This window comes from Balaenoptera borealis (genome assembly GCF_965194805.1).
Source record: "Balaenoptera borealis genome assembly, chromosome: 1".
NCBI lineage: Eukaryota > Metazoa > Chordata > Mammalia > Artiodactyla > Balaenopteridae > Balaenoptera > Balaenoptera borealis.
Window position 1 is genome coordinate 112,379,816 of NC_138860.1, and position 15,188 is coordinate 112,395,003.

A 15,188-nucleotide genomic window follows, 5' to 3' on the forward strand; every position below is an offset into this window, starting at 1 on the left:
TCCCACATGCCACGGAGCAACTGGGCCCGTGAGCCACAATTACTGAGCCTGCGCGTCTGGAGCCTGTGCTCCGCAACAAGAGAGACCGCGATAGTGAGAGGCCCGCGCACCACGATGAGGAATGGCCCCCGCTTGCCGCAACTAGAGAAAGCCCTCGTACAGAAAGGAAGACCCAACACAGCCATAAATAAATAAATAAACAAATACTTTAAAAAAAACAAAAAAACAAAAAAACTATCCAGCAATTAGATAGCTACTTATCTTCATGGATCATTTCCTTGGTTGGTCATCTCTGTCATAGTTCATATCACTGAGGGTTGTTATATGCTGGCTTTCATGTCTTCCCATTCATTCATTCATTCAATTTTTCGTTCACTTAATAATTGTTTATTAAGCATCTCTATATGCCAGACACTGGGGATGCAGGGGTGAGCAAAACACATGAGAGCCATTCCTTTTGCCTTACATTCTGGTGAGAAGAGAAACCAAAAATGTGGACAAATAAATACTTTCAGGTAATGGTAAGTCTTATGAAAAAAATAACACAGGGTGATGGGGTATACAGTGATTCTGGGGGTAGGCAGTGAGTGGGCAGAGTACTTTGGATAGAGTAGTGAGGAGACAACATTTGCACGGATAACTCTGGGAAGTGAATGGTGAGGAGTCAGCCACGGGAAGAGCTCTGTGGGAAGAGTGTTCTAGGCATAGGGAACAACAAGAGCTAAAGCTTGAGACAGAAATGCATTTGGCATTCATGAGGACTATAAAGCAAGCCCATGTGGTCAGAATGCAGTGAACAAGGTGAGAGTGTAACAAATGAGTCCAGAAAGCTCTGCAGGTCTCAGAGGCCTTGGAGAGGAACTTCCAAGGCTAGTAAGACTTGCTGATGGATTGGACACGGGGTGGTGAGAAGAAGCACTGGGTGAGTGAGGATGCTTTATCCAAGATGGAAAAGACTGTGATAGGAAAAAACTCTGAAGGGAGACCAATAATTCTGTTTTGGTCTTGTTATAGTTCAGATACACTAAGAGACATAAGTGGAGATGTCAGAAGGCAGCTGGATATTCAGGAGTGGAGATCTAGGGAGAGAACAGAGTTGGACACATAATTCTGTAATTCATCAGCATATAACTTGTGTTTAAAGCAACGAGACTAGACGTAATGACTTATGGAGTGAGTTTAAATGCAGAAGGAAAGAGGCTCTAGAATTGAGACCCAGGGCACTTTAATATTTAGAGATGGAGTAAAGGAAGAAGTGACCCAGAAGCAACTCCAGTGATATAGGAGGAAAACTGAGAGCATGTGGTTGAAGCTAACAGTAGAATGTGTTTCAAATAGGAGGAAATGGTCATCTCTGCCAAATCCCACAGAGAGGTCAAATTAGAGAGGATTGAGAACTAATACTGAATTTGGCAAGGTGAAGTCACTGGTGACAGATTTGACAACAGTCATTTCCACAAATGCAATGAACATATGATTGGAGTGGGTTGAACAGAGAAAGAGAATTGAGGAAGTGGAGAGAGCAAGTACAATATAAGCAACTGTTGATAAGGTTCACTGTGAAAGGAAGGGCATAAGCTGGCAAGAATGTGGAGTCTAGGGAGAGTTTACCTGAGGACAACACTAAGGCATGATGCAGAACAGAGGTCAGATAATGGCAGGAGTGAATCTTCAACTAGGCAGGCATGCAATCCAGTGCCCTAGAGAGGACAGGGTATGCTTCTTCATCATGAAAGGAGGGAGTACAAGTATTTGGTGGTGAGAAAATGTAGTAATTATTGCCTGATGGCTTCTGTTCCTTCAATGAAGTGTAAAATGAGATCACCAGCTGAAAGTGAGGGAAGATGAAGTGCTGGAGGTTTAAGGAGAGAGGAGATGTAAAATAAACAACTTGAAGAGTCAGAGGCAATGTCATATTCATATTTGTATCCTAGCACAGTGCCTGGTACATTGTAGGCATATTGAAAAATGACTGAAGGTTAGAATCAGAAAAGAAAGGAAGAATTCTTACATGCATTAAAAACTTAAAATCTCAAAAATAAAAGTGATGTATTTGTAGCGTACTTTTGTTGACAAAGAGTCTGCTTGAATTTATTCTATAAATTCTAGAATATTAGAGGAAGAAAGCATCCTTGCAAAAGGTGATTTAGGACAAGATTACTACTTTACACTTTATTTATTAGGCTATCTTTCTCACTATGCTAATCTTTTCAAGCGTGAGGGGATTCTGTCTTTTCATCTTTGTATTCTCAGGACATATATAAAACAGTGCCTGGCATGAAGTAAGTGCACAGTAATGCTTTTTTGAAATAAATAAGTGACTAGTAACATAAGGAGCTTCTAATCCCAAGAGGATTTATAAACTGAAATGGAAGACTAGCCAAAAGACTTTAAATACTTCAGGGATGAACAATTGTAGTGGATTATAAAGACAAACAGATGCTTTAGGGACACTTTGAGGCAGTCACAATATGAAACTTTTCTACATTCTCACAAAACTTTCTTTGTGACATTATTTCAAGAATGAAAACTGATCTAAATGGATTTTGGGTCTCACCAATGTGGCAGCTCTTATATTTGCTTGAGTTTACAGACTCTTTGATCTTTTCTCCATAATGGTCATGGATTTTCTTATTTAGCTAGCTCTGTGCGTTATTGTGAACCACATTCCCAGATGCTTCAGAGCCACCCATCTTGCTTACTCTTCTCCTCTAGAAAGACTCGGAGAGATTTCTTTTCTGTCTGGATGATGAGGTACCACATTCACCCACGCCTGCTATGGAAGACCAGCCCCAAAGGAGGTTTATACCCAGCAGGCAGATTCTGGTTCCACCTCATTCTTACGTTAAGGCTGTTCTTACTCCTAGAGTTTTGTATACCATGACCTTCCCATTTCTTGTAACATTGCTTTCAGGAGTAAAATATTTGAAAAATTAAAAAATAATCAGGAAAATATACTTGGGAATGAGAGGGAAGATAGAAAAACAGAAACAGAGAAAGGTGGAAAAAGAAATCTGACCACTTTAAAGTCAGTTAACATAATTACAGCCATTCAGTTGAGCAAAAAAAGAACATGATAAACTTCACAGCTGAGGGGAAAAAACATGGCAGAGGGGCATGCAAAGAAAAGCTGAGAAAGAAATCTAACTCTGGTCATTCTGCCCTGTAGTGAAGGGCATAGAAGCAATTTTTATGCTGGGGAGAAATATGTGTGGCCATAACTGTCTCTGCCTTCATGTTTGTATAGCAGTACAAATCACAAACGACAGAGAATATAAACATACTAACTGAGGCTTTTACCAAGAAGACTTGACTTTGCTGATTTAGAAACAGTTCAGAACAGGGAAGGAGGGGACCCGTTACTCAGTCATTGTGTAAGTGGCTGGCGCCCTCTAGTGGCTGCTTAGAGTCCCTGCACGCGGGTCCTAAAATACACTTTTGAGGAAAAGACCTTTTAGGAAAAAAATAACTAAACATTTTAGGAAAAAACAAAAATATCTCGTTTCAATGTCCTGACATAGAAGTTTTTCAGGGTGTTCTGGCAGCAAAGCTAAAATTGGGGAAGATACAATATTTGTCTGTAAAACAATTAAATTATTGACCTGTGGTGACCTAAAGGGGAAGGAAATCAAAAAAAGAGGGGATATATGTATACATATAACTGATTCACTTTGCTGTACAGCAGAAACTGTTGCTTTACAATGTTGTAAAGCAACTATACTCCAATAAAAATTAATACAAAATAAAGAAATAAATTATTGAAAATAAGCTAAGTCTTCGACAAAATGAAATGCCCGTGAACAAAGCAATAGCAATTAGTCCTTTCCAGGGAAGGTTTCTACACATCTATAAATGAAGCCATGAGAATGGATGAGGCATTCAGATAAGCACATCAGAAAGAAAAGAAAAGGTTCAAGGAAGTCAACAACATCTAAACCTGTTAGGGAGCCCAAGATAAGAAGAATTATCAAAGAAATAGGAGGACCTTAGACAATGGTATTTGAAAAGATCAGAGAGGAGAGACCATCAAGCCATGGTAGTGGACAGTGTCAAATGGGGCAGAAAAGTAAAGCAGACTCTGATTAAAAACCAGCCAATATGGGGGGTGTGGCCAAAATGGCACAGTAGGATGACCCTGAACTCCCCTCCTCCCATGGGCACACCAAAATTACAACTACTTACAGAGTAACTATCTATGACAATGACATGAAGACTACCAGAAGAGATTAACACAACTAAAGATATTAATAAGGAACAACAAGATGGGTAGGAGGGGCACAGACATAGTATAGTCAGGACCCACACCCACAGGTCAGTAATTCACAAACTGGAGGAATTTCACAATCATAGAGGTTCTCCCCAAGGAAAAGAAGTCCCAACCCCACTTCAGGCTCCCCAACATAGGGGTCAAGTACTAGGAAGATGAGCCCTCAGAATGACTGGCTTTGAAAACCGGGCAAGGGAAACAAGAGCAAAAATAAACAAATGGAACTAAATAAAACTAAAAATCTTTTGCACAGAAAAGGAAACTATAAACAAAGCAAAACGATATTTGCAAATGATGTATCTGATAAGGGACTATTGAAAATATGTATATTTAAAACATACAAAGAACTCATACAACTCAACATCAAAAAAACAAACAACCTGATTTAAAAGTAGGCAGAGGACCTGAATAGACATTTTTCCAAAGAAGGTGGCCAATAGACACATAAAAAGATGCCAACATCACTAATCATCAGAGAAATGCAAATCAAAACACAATGAGATATCACCTCACACCTGTCAGAATGGCTATCATCAAAAAGACAATAAATAACAAGTGTTAGCTGTGATGTGGGAAAAGGGAACCCTGGGTACTGTTAGTGGGATTGTAAATTAGTGCAATCAATATGGAAAACCATATGGAGGTTTCTCAAAAAGTAAAAAATAGAATTGCTGTATGACCCAGGAATTTCACTTCTGGATTTTTACCCAGAGAAAACAAAAACTCTTATTAGAAAAACATATGCACCCCAATATTCATTGCAGCACTTTTTACAATAGCCAAAATATGGAAACAACCTACGTGTCCACTGATAGATGAATGCATAAAGAATATGTGGTATATATAATATTATATACATATATCTCCTGTATACAATGAAATATAACTCAGCCAAACCAAAAAAAGAATGAAATCTTGCCATTTTTGACAACATGGATGGATATAGAGGGTACTATGCTAAGTGAAATAAGTCAGAGGAAGACAAATACCCTATGTCCTCACATATATATGTGAGAATCTAAAAAACAAAGCAGACAAACAGACAAAACAAAGTGAAAACAGACTCATAGATACAGAGAATAATGGGTGGTAGGCCAGGGGTGGGCAGGTGGGGGAAAACTGGTGAATTACAAACCTCCAGTTATAAAATAAATAAGCCACAGGAAGGCAATATACAGTGTAAGGAATATGGTCAATAACATTGCAATAACTTTGGTGACAGATGGTTACTAGATTTATTGTGGTGATCATTCCATATGTATGCAAGCGTCAAATCACTATGTAGTATACCTGAAACTAACATAATATTGTACATCAACTATATTTTAATAACTTTAAAAAATCTCTATGCTCAAAAAAGATTAGAAGGATATAAAACAACATATTAAAAGTGATCTTTTGGTGATAAAAAAAAACAGCCATTGTGCAATTAATTCAAAGGTTAAAACAAGTACCATTCAAAAACAGGCAAACAATACTGATCAGGGTAATAAAATTATAGTTAAAATGAAACCTGAAAGTGTGCCAAATTTTTCCACTGTACTAGAATTTAGATATATCAAATACTGTTTGCATGGGCTCGTTATACACACACACACGCACACACACACACACACACACACACACTTTTCTAGTAACAAAATTTGATCTGTATTCTCATTAAACAGCTTTTATTTCAACATGAGGAAATGGCTTATTGAGCTCTCTATTCAAGGGAAAATGAGTTGAACTAAAAGCTTTCTGTCTTCCTAACTACTTTAGACAGTGTCTGTTGTAAAACGCTGAGGCTATTAACTTCTCAAATGAATCACAATATATGAAGATATCCAAATTTAATGAGGTAAATGGAAGTATGGCCAGACTACAAAATTATTATTGAGAAATGCATTTAAAGCACTAAACATTTCCCTAATTTGGTTATTAGGCTAGAATGATTCTGCTGTTGTACCACTTCTATCTAGTCCATTTAAAGAAGAGAGAATTAGCATGTTATACAGGAAGCTCCTGAAATGCCTCCATTGCAATAATAGTGTTGGCATCTAGAGATTTGGCTCAGGTTTTAGATCTCAGTTAGGTAAGTTTTGTTTTGTAAGTTTTCATCGCCTTCCTCCCAAATTTACTGATGCCTTAAGACAGAGAAGAATTATTTTACTCACTGAAAAGAGTTTTTTTTAACTGTTCAACTATGACTTAACTGTCATTACTGACAAGTGAATAAACCCAGTCAATATGCTGGGTTTATTTTAAAAAATGAAAGTGAACAGAATAATTTTGAAGAGTTGGTAAAACTCAGATGATACAATTGAAACAGTATTTTAAGACAAATTCTACACAAAACCACATTCTATACAAACACTTTATATTAACAGCACACAACTAGATTATATATTCCTTGAAGCTGGTTGACTGTACATTTACAATGTTCAGGTCCCAGCACAGTGCCATGAGAATAGAATGCTCAATTATTGAAATCTTTCTTGACATGGATGACAACTGTGATAGGCAGGATTCTAAGGACGCCCCCTTCCGTAAGATTCCTGCCCCTTGGTTATTCAGTCAAACAATACTCTAAGTACTGCAGAAACGGGACTTTGCAGATGCAATTAAGGTTATTAGTTGACCTTATGAAAGGGCGATTACCTAGGTGGATCTAACCTAATCATACAAACCCTTAAAGGCAGAGAATATTCTCCAGATGCTGCAGAAAAAAAGGTAGGCAGAAGAGGAAGTCACTTTGAAGCACCAGCAGGACTTGACTCCCAGTTGTTGGTTTGAAAATGGAGGGAGACACAGGTCAAGAAAACAGAGATTCAGTCCTAGACCCACAAGGAACTAAATTCTGACAACCTGAAGAAGCCTGGGAAGTAAATTCTTCCCCAAAGCCTCCAGAAAGGATCATAGCCCTACCAACACCAGGATTTTGGCCTCATAAGATCCTGAGCATAGAACCTTACCACTGCATGTCAGACTTCTGACATGTAGAAATGTGAGATAATAAATGGGTATTGTTTTAAACCTCTAAATTTGTGATAGTTTGTGGCAATAGAAAAGTAATGCAAAAATCAAATAAACATGAAATTTTTTACTATGTAAAAAATTTTTACTATGTAGGATCTTAAAATTGTGTCCTACATATAATCAAATTCACAATGGTGCCCCTTATTTTATAGTCAAACAATTCTCTTTGGGGAAAGAATCTAGAATTTAAATCTACAAGCCTGGTGCAAACCCGAGCATTGCTTCAATTCACGCAGTTCCTTTCATTGTCTTTTCAAATAGGATGCCATATTATTTGGACAGAGGATTTGGTTTTGGAATTTCTCATTTCAATTTGTAATGCTATTTCCTTCAGGAAATCCTTGATCTCTCTTTCTTCTCTGAATTACCTAGTTGTATCATGTTAATGTGTCCCTATCTTAAGCCTCCTTAAATTCTGTTTACATGCCTTATATTCCTTTAATTTGAAGACTTTTGAGAAACATGACTTTTTTTTTTTTTTAATAGGCTGGGATACATAGTGTAATGCAAAATTATATGGAAACTTTCATGTGCAGTTTAAGGGATAATAAAGTGAATAATTTGTCTACCCACCATCCAGGTCATTCTACATCCCAGAAGTTCTCTGTATGCTCCTCCCTAGTTGAATTCCCTCACTACTTCCAGAGATAACAACTATCCTGATTTTTGTGTTAAACATTCTCTTGCTTTTCTTCGTAGTTATTGCCTATGTTTACCTAAACAACATATTGTTTAGCTTTCCTTGTTTTGAACATAAAGTTTGTGAATTTCTACCAAAAAAAATCCTGCTGTGATTTTGATTGGGATTGTCATTCCTTCTAATCTGGAAGCCCTTATTTTATTTTCCCCCCATATTGCACTGGCTGAACCCTCCATTAAAAGTTGGAAAGAAATGGTGAGAGTGGATATCCTTACCTTGTTTCTAATCTTAGGAGGATATCATTCAGTCTTTCATCATCAAGTATGGTATCAGTTATAGGTTTTTCATAGATGTCCTTTATCAGATTAAGGAAGTTAATCTTCTATTCCTAGATTGCTGAGAGTTTGTTTTTTATTGTGATAAGATATATATAACAAACATTTTTCCCATTTTAGCCATTTTGAAGTGTACAGCTCAGTAGCATTAGGTACATTCACATTGTTGTGCAGCCATAGCCACTATCCACCTCCAGAACTTTTTCATCACCCCAAACTAAAACTCTGCGGCTATTAAACAATAAATCTCCATTCCCATCTTCCAGCTTATGGTAACCATCATTTCTATGAATTTGCCTATTCTAAGTAACTCATATAAGTGAAATCATACAATATTTGTTCTTTTATATCTGGCTTATTTCACTTAGCATAAAGATTTCTAGGTTCATCCAAGTTGTAGCACAAATCAGAATTTCCTTCTTCATTAAGGCTGAATAATATTCCATTATTGTATGCATATACCACATTTTGTTTATCCATTCATCCATCAGTGGACACTTGGGTTGCTCCCAGCTGTTTTGCTGTTGTGAATAATGCTGCTAGGAACATTGGTGTACAAACATCTGTTCAAATCCCTGCTTTCAATTCTTTTCAATATATACTCAGAAGTGGAATTGCTGGGTAATATAGTAATTCTAGTATTAATTTTTTGAGGAACTGCCATACTGTTTTCCATAATGGCTAAACCATTTTACATTCTCTTCAGTAATGCACAAGGGTTCTAACTTCTTCACATCCTCACTAACACTTATTTTCTGTTGTTTGTTTTAAATAATAACCATCCTAATGGATGTGAATTGGTATCTTATTGTGGTTTTGATTTGCATTTCTCTAATGATTAGTTAGCATCTTTTCATGTGCTTATTGGCCATCTGTATATCTTCTTTGGAGAAATAGCTATTCAAGTCCTTTGCCCATTTTTAAATTGTATTGTTACTATTGTTGTTGCTATTGTTGAGTTTTAAGTGTTCTTTCTATATTCTGGATATTAATCTCTTGTCAAATATATGATTTGAAAATATTTTCTCCTAGAGTGTTTTTCTAATCAAGAATAGATGTTGGGGACTTCCCTGGTGGCGCAGTGGTTAAGAATCTGCCTGCCAATGCAGGGGACATGGGTTCAAGCCCTGGTCCAGGAAGATCCCACATGCCACGGAGCAGCGAAGCCCATGCACCACAACTATTGAGCCTGCGCTCTAGAGCCCTCAAGCCACAACTACTGAAGCCCGCGTGCCTAGAGCCCATGCTCCACAACAAGAGAAGCCACCACAATGAGAAGCCCGCCCACCACAACAAAGAGTAGCCCCCACTCACCGCAACTAGAGAAAGTCCGCACACAGCAACGAAGATCCAATGCAGCCAAAAAACAAACAAAAAAAAGAATGGACGTTGGGTTTTGTCAAAAGCTTTTTCAGCATCTATTGATGTTTTCAAAATTTTTACTTTGTTAATATGATGAATTTCTCTGACTGCTTTTTAAAAAACACTTTATTGAGACATAATTCATAGCCCATAAAATTCACCCATTTAAAGTATATAATTAAATGGTTTATAGCATCCACAGAATTATACGATCACCACAATTGCTTTTAGAACATTTCATTACTCCAAAAAGAAACCCTGTATCCAATAGCAGTCACTCCCATTTCCATCTGTATTATTCAGCTGCCATGTTAATTAAGGCTGCCAAAACAAAATACCACAGACTTGGTGGCTTAAACAATAGAAATTTATTTTCTCACAATTCTGGAGGCTGGAAGTCCAGATGGCTGTCTTTGTGCAGTATCCTCAGATGGCCTTTTTTCTGTTTGTGTGTACTCCTGGTATCTCTTCCTCTTCTTTTTTTTTTTATAAATTTATTTATTTATTTTTGTCTGCATTGGGTCTTCGTTGCTGCATGCGGGCTTTCTCTAGTTGTGGCAAGTGGGGGCTACTCTTCGTTGTGATGCATGGGCTTCTCATTGCGGCAGCTTCTCTTGTTGCGGAGCACAGGCTCTAGGAGTGCGGGCTTCAGTAGCTGTGGCATGTGGGATCAGTAGTTGTGGCTCGCAGGCTCTAGAGTGCAAGCTCAGTAGTGTGGCACGCAGGCTTAGTTGCTCCGCAGCATGTGGGATCTTCCCAGACCAGGGCTCGAACCCGTGTCCCCTGCATTGGCAGGCGGATTCTTAACCACTGCACCACCAGGGAAGTCCTGTCTTCCTCTTCTTACAAGAACGCTAGTCCTATTGGATTAGGGTCTCATGTTCCTTAAAGGTTCTATCTCCAAATATAGTTATATTGGGAGTTAGAGCATTAACCTAGAAATTTTGGGAGAATACAATTCAACTCATAACATTCTGCTCTCTGGCCCCCCAAAATTCATTTCCTTCTTGAATGCAAAATACATTCACCCCATCTCTACAGCCTCAAAAGTCTCAGTCCATTCCGTTATTAACTCCACCTCCAAAGTCTCATCTAACTAACATCTAAATCAGATAAATGTGAATCTTGAGCTATGATACATCCTGAGGCATAATTCCTCTCTAGCTGTGAACCTATGAAGCCAGACAAGTTAGGTACTTCCAAAATACAATAGTGGGACAGGCATAGGATAGACACTCCCATTCCAAAGGGGAGAAATGGGACAACAGAAAAAAGTCACAGGTCCCAAGAAAGTCCAAAACTTAGTAAGGCAAATTCATTTAAATCTTAAAGTTCAAGAATAATCCTCCTTGCCACAGCTATCCCCCTGGGCTCAGCTCAGAGGGAGCAGGCAATACACCCAGCACCTTGCCTTTTTCTAGAAGGGTTAAACTGCAAACTTTCCCAGCTGCTGTTCAAGGGTCTGGCTTCTAACCAGACTGCATCTGCATGGGATCTTCTCAGGAGCCTGAAAGAGCCTTTGGGCATATCCACTGCCTTCTCCCCCCAGCTTACTTCAAGAGTAAAACCAAGTCCCCAGCTACTCCCTGGAAGGAGCTTGTCCACATATCCAACATCCCAACTTTTACGTCTATCACCTGAGGGACTGGCTCCCAAATCAGCTAGCTCTGAGAGCCAAAAGTGTTCAGCATTCACAAGTTCCATGGGACTACATTAAACTAATAGGCAGTTTTATACAGAAATGCAAGCACTTCCCATAGCTAAATCCCTAGGCTCAGCACAGAGGGAACAGGCAAAAACACAAGGTTCCCAGTTTCTCCCTGGAAGGGGTTTGACTGCATACTTTCCCAGATGCTTCCCAGGGGTCGGGCTTCTAATTAGCTTGGACCTGGGAGCCGAAGGGGCACTACTTAGTAGTCATCTGGGAACCTGAATGGGTGTGTGGGAACTTCCTGCACCTCCCCCATCCCATACCCGTTACGCCTGGTGATGAAACCAAATCTATAGCTTCTCCTTAAAAGAGTTTGGACAAATATCTAGCAGCCTACCTTCTATGGCTGCCACCAGAGGCAATAACTCCTAAATCACCTACCTGTGGGATATGATGGGGCTTAGCATTCACAAGTTCTCTGGGACCACAGAGAAAAAAGAGGTGGTTCCATATGGGTGCACAAGCACTTGTAGGGGATATTCCCTCTGACTCAGCACAGATTGGTTAGGCAAAAACAACCAGCTCCTGATTTTGCCCTAACAGAAGCTAGACTGCGTATATAAAATCCTGATTATCCCAGCTGCGGTCTGAAGGTCAGGTTCCAATTAGCCTACATTGAGGAGCTGAAGAGGCAGGTAATAAGAACAAACTCTCTGAAAAAGAAATTAAGAAAACTCATTTATAAGAACATCAAAAAGAATAAAATACTTAAGGATAAATTTAACCAAGGAAGTGAAAGATCTATACACTGAAAACTACCAAAACATTGATGAAAGAAATCGAAGAGGACACAAATAAAAGGAAAGATATTCTGTGTTCACGGATTGGAAGAATTAATATTGTGAAAATGTCCATACTACTCAAAGTGATCTACAGTTTCAATGCAATCCCTATCAAAATTCAAATTGCATTTTTTGCAGAAATAGAAAAAACAATCCCCAAATGTATATGGAACCACAAAAGACTCCAAATAGCCAAAGCAATCTTGAGCAAGGAGAGCAAAGTTGAAGGCATCTCACCTCCTGATTTCAAACTACATTACAAAGCTATAGAAATCAAAAGAGTACAGGACTGGCATAAAAATAGACAAATAATTCTGGAACAGAATAATGATCCCAGATATAAACCCTTGCATATATGGTCAATTAATTTTTAACAAAGGCACTAAGCATACACAATGGGGAAAAGATAGTCTCTTTGATAAATAGTGTTGGGAAACTGGATATCCACATGAAAAAGAATGAAACTAGACCCCTGTCTTACACCATATACAGATGTTAACTCAAAATGGGTTTAAAGACTTAAACAAAAATCTTAAAATCATAAAACTACTGGAAGACAACATAGAGAAATGCTTCTTGACACTGGTCTTGGCAATGATTATTTGGATTTGACAACAAAAGCAAAGGCAACAAATATATTACCATTTTGTTAATTGCTCTCTGACTGTTCTGTAGTTCCTTTGTTCCTCTCTAGTCTTCCTTTGCTTTTTTTTTTTTTTTTTTTGCAGTGGTATGTTTTAACTTTTTTCTCTTTATCTTTTGTGTATCTACTAGAGGTTTTTCTTTGTGGTTACCACAGGGTTCCATAAAACATCCTATAATTATAACAGTTTATTGTAAGGCAATGACAACTTACTTTCAGTCACATACAAAAACTCTACACTTTTACTTCTCCGCCTCTCATATTTTATGCCACTGATGTCACACTTTAGATTTTTTTATATAGTGCATCCATTAACAAGTTATTGTAGCTGTAATTATTATTATTGGAGTATAATTGCTTTACAATGTTGTGTTAGTTTCTGCTATACAATGAAGTGAATCAGCTATATGTATACATATATCCCCTCCCTCTTGGACCTCCCTCCCACCCATCTAGGTCATCACAGAGCACTGAGCTGAGCTTCCTGTACTTTATAGCATGTTCCCACTAGCTAACTATTTTACACATGGTAGTGTATATATGTCAGTACTGATCTCCCAATTCGTCCCACCCTCCCACCGACTGCACTGGGAAGGGCCCTCTGGGGGAAAAGTCTCCTCAGGGTAGAGACATATCTCAGGGCCAGTCATCCTCTGGGGACAGTCTGATCAGGTCAAAGATTTTGCCTAAATGGTCAGCTTCAGAGTTTCCACAGAAAAGAGGCTTTTGACGAAACATCTCTATGAAGATACAGCCAACGCTCCACATGTCCACAGGTGTTACATATGTAGACTGCAAAAGAACTTCTGAAGCATGGTACCAGAGTGTAACAACCACAGGTGTAAGTGCCATCTGGTAGCTGTAGATTCTGGCCAGGCCAGTCAGCCAGCTTGACTGTCCCACCACTTGTCACCAGAATGTTCTCTGGCTTCAGATCTCAGTGAACGATGCAGTTGGCATGAAGGAAATCTAAGCCTCTTAGAAACTGGCACATCAGATCCTTAATACTATAGCCTTTTAACTTTTATACTAGAGTTAAAAAGCACCATCATTATAGTATTAGAGTATTCTGAATTTGACTACATATTTACCTTTCCTTTTCATAAGTTTTCATGTTACTAGTTAGTAGCCTTTTGTTTCAACTTCCTTCAGCATTTCTTGTAAGGCACGTTTAGTGGTGATGAACTCCCTCAGCTTTTGTTTGTTTGGGAAAATCTTTATGTCTCCTTCCTTTCTGAAGGACAGTTTTGCTGAGTATAGTATTGGTTGGCAGGTTTTTTTTTTCTTTCAGTACTCTGAATGTATCATCCCACTCCCTTCTGGTCTGCTAGGTTTCTGCTGAGAAATCTGCTGATATTCTTATGGTGGTTCCCTGGTATATGAGGAGTTGGTTTTCTCATGCTGCTTTCAAAATTCTCTAGTATTTGACTTTTAACAACTTGATTATAATGTGTTTCAGGGTACTCTTCTTTGAGTTCTTGCTTTTGGTCCTTCAAGCTTCATGTACCTGTGTGTCCATATCTTTCTCAAGATTTAGGAAGTTTTCAGCCATTAGATTTTAAAAAATTGTTTATTTAATTTATTTGGCCATGCCACACAGCATGTGAGAGCTTAGTTCCCCAAGCAAGGATCTAACCTGTGCCCCCTGCAGTGAAAGCACGGAGTCTTAACCACTGGACCACCAGGGAAGTCCCCAGCCATTAGATTTTTTTTTCCTTTTATTTTATTTTTTTTACCATTTAAAAAAATTTTTTATTGGAGTATAATTGATTTACAATGTTGTGTTAGTTCCAGGTGTACAGCAAAGTGAATCAGTTATACATATACATATATTCATTCTTTTTCAGACTCTTTTCCCATATAGGTTATTACAGAATATTGAGTAGAGTTCCCTGTGCTATACAGTAGGTCCTTGTTGGTTATCTACTTTATATATAGTAGTGTGTGTATGTTAATCCCAAGCTCCTAATTTATCCCTCCACTCCATGTTTCCCCTTTGGTAACCATAAGTTTGTTTTTGAAATCTGTGAGTCTGTTTCTATTTTATAAATAAGTTCATATACATCATTTTTTAAAACTAGATTCCACATGAGTGATATCATATGGTATTTGTCTTTCTCTTTCTGACTTCACTTAGTATGATAATCTCTGGGTCCATCCATGTTGCTGCAAATAGCATTTTTTCATTCTTTTTTATGGTTGAGTAATATTTCATTGTATATATGTACCACATCTTCTGTATCCATTTCTCTGTCAATGGACATTTAGGTTGCTTCCATGACCTGGCTATTGTACATAGTGCTGCAATGAACATTGGGGTGCATGTATCTTTTTGAATTATGGTTTTCTTCAGACATATGCCCAGGAGTGGGATTGCTGGGTCATATGGTAGTTCATATGGTAGTTTAAGGAACCTCCATACTGTTCTCC

The 15,188-nt window shown here is 38.3% G+C and overlaps 1 protein-coding gene across 1 annotated transcript in view; it reads right to left on the reverse strand.

The window, feature by feature from the left end:
• Positions 1–10,099: 10,099 nt before the first annotated feature.
• CCDC18 (coiled-coil domain containing 18) overlaps positions 10,100–15,188 on the reverse strand; it is a 142,879-nt gene continuing 137,790 nt past the window's right edge. Inside the window, exon 31 of the mRNA XM_082382825.1 lies at positions 10,100–14,473. The gene's annotated coding sequence lies outside the window, so the exon portion shown is untranslated. The remainder of the gene's footprint in view (positions 14,474–15,188) is intronic.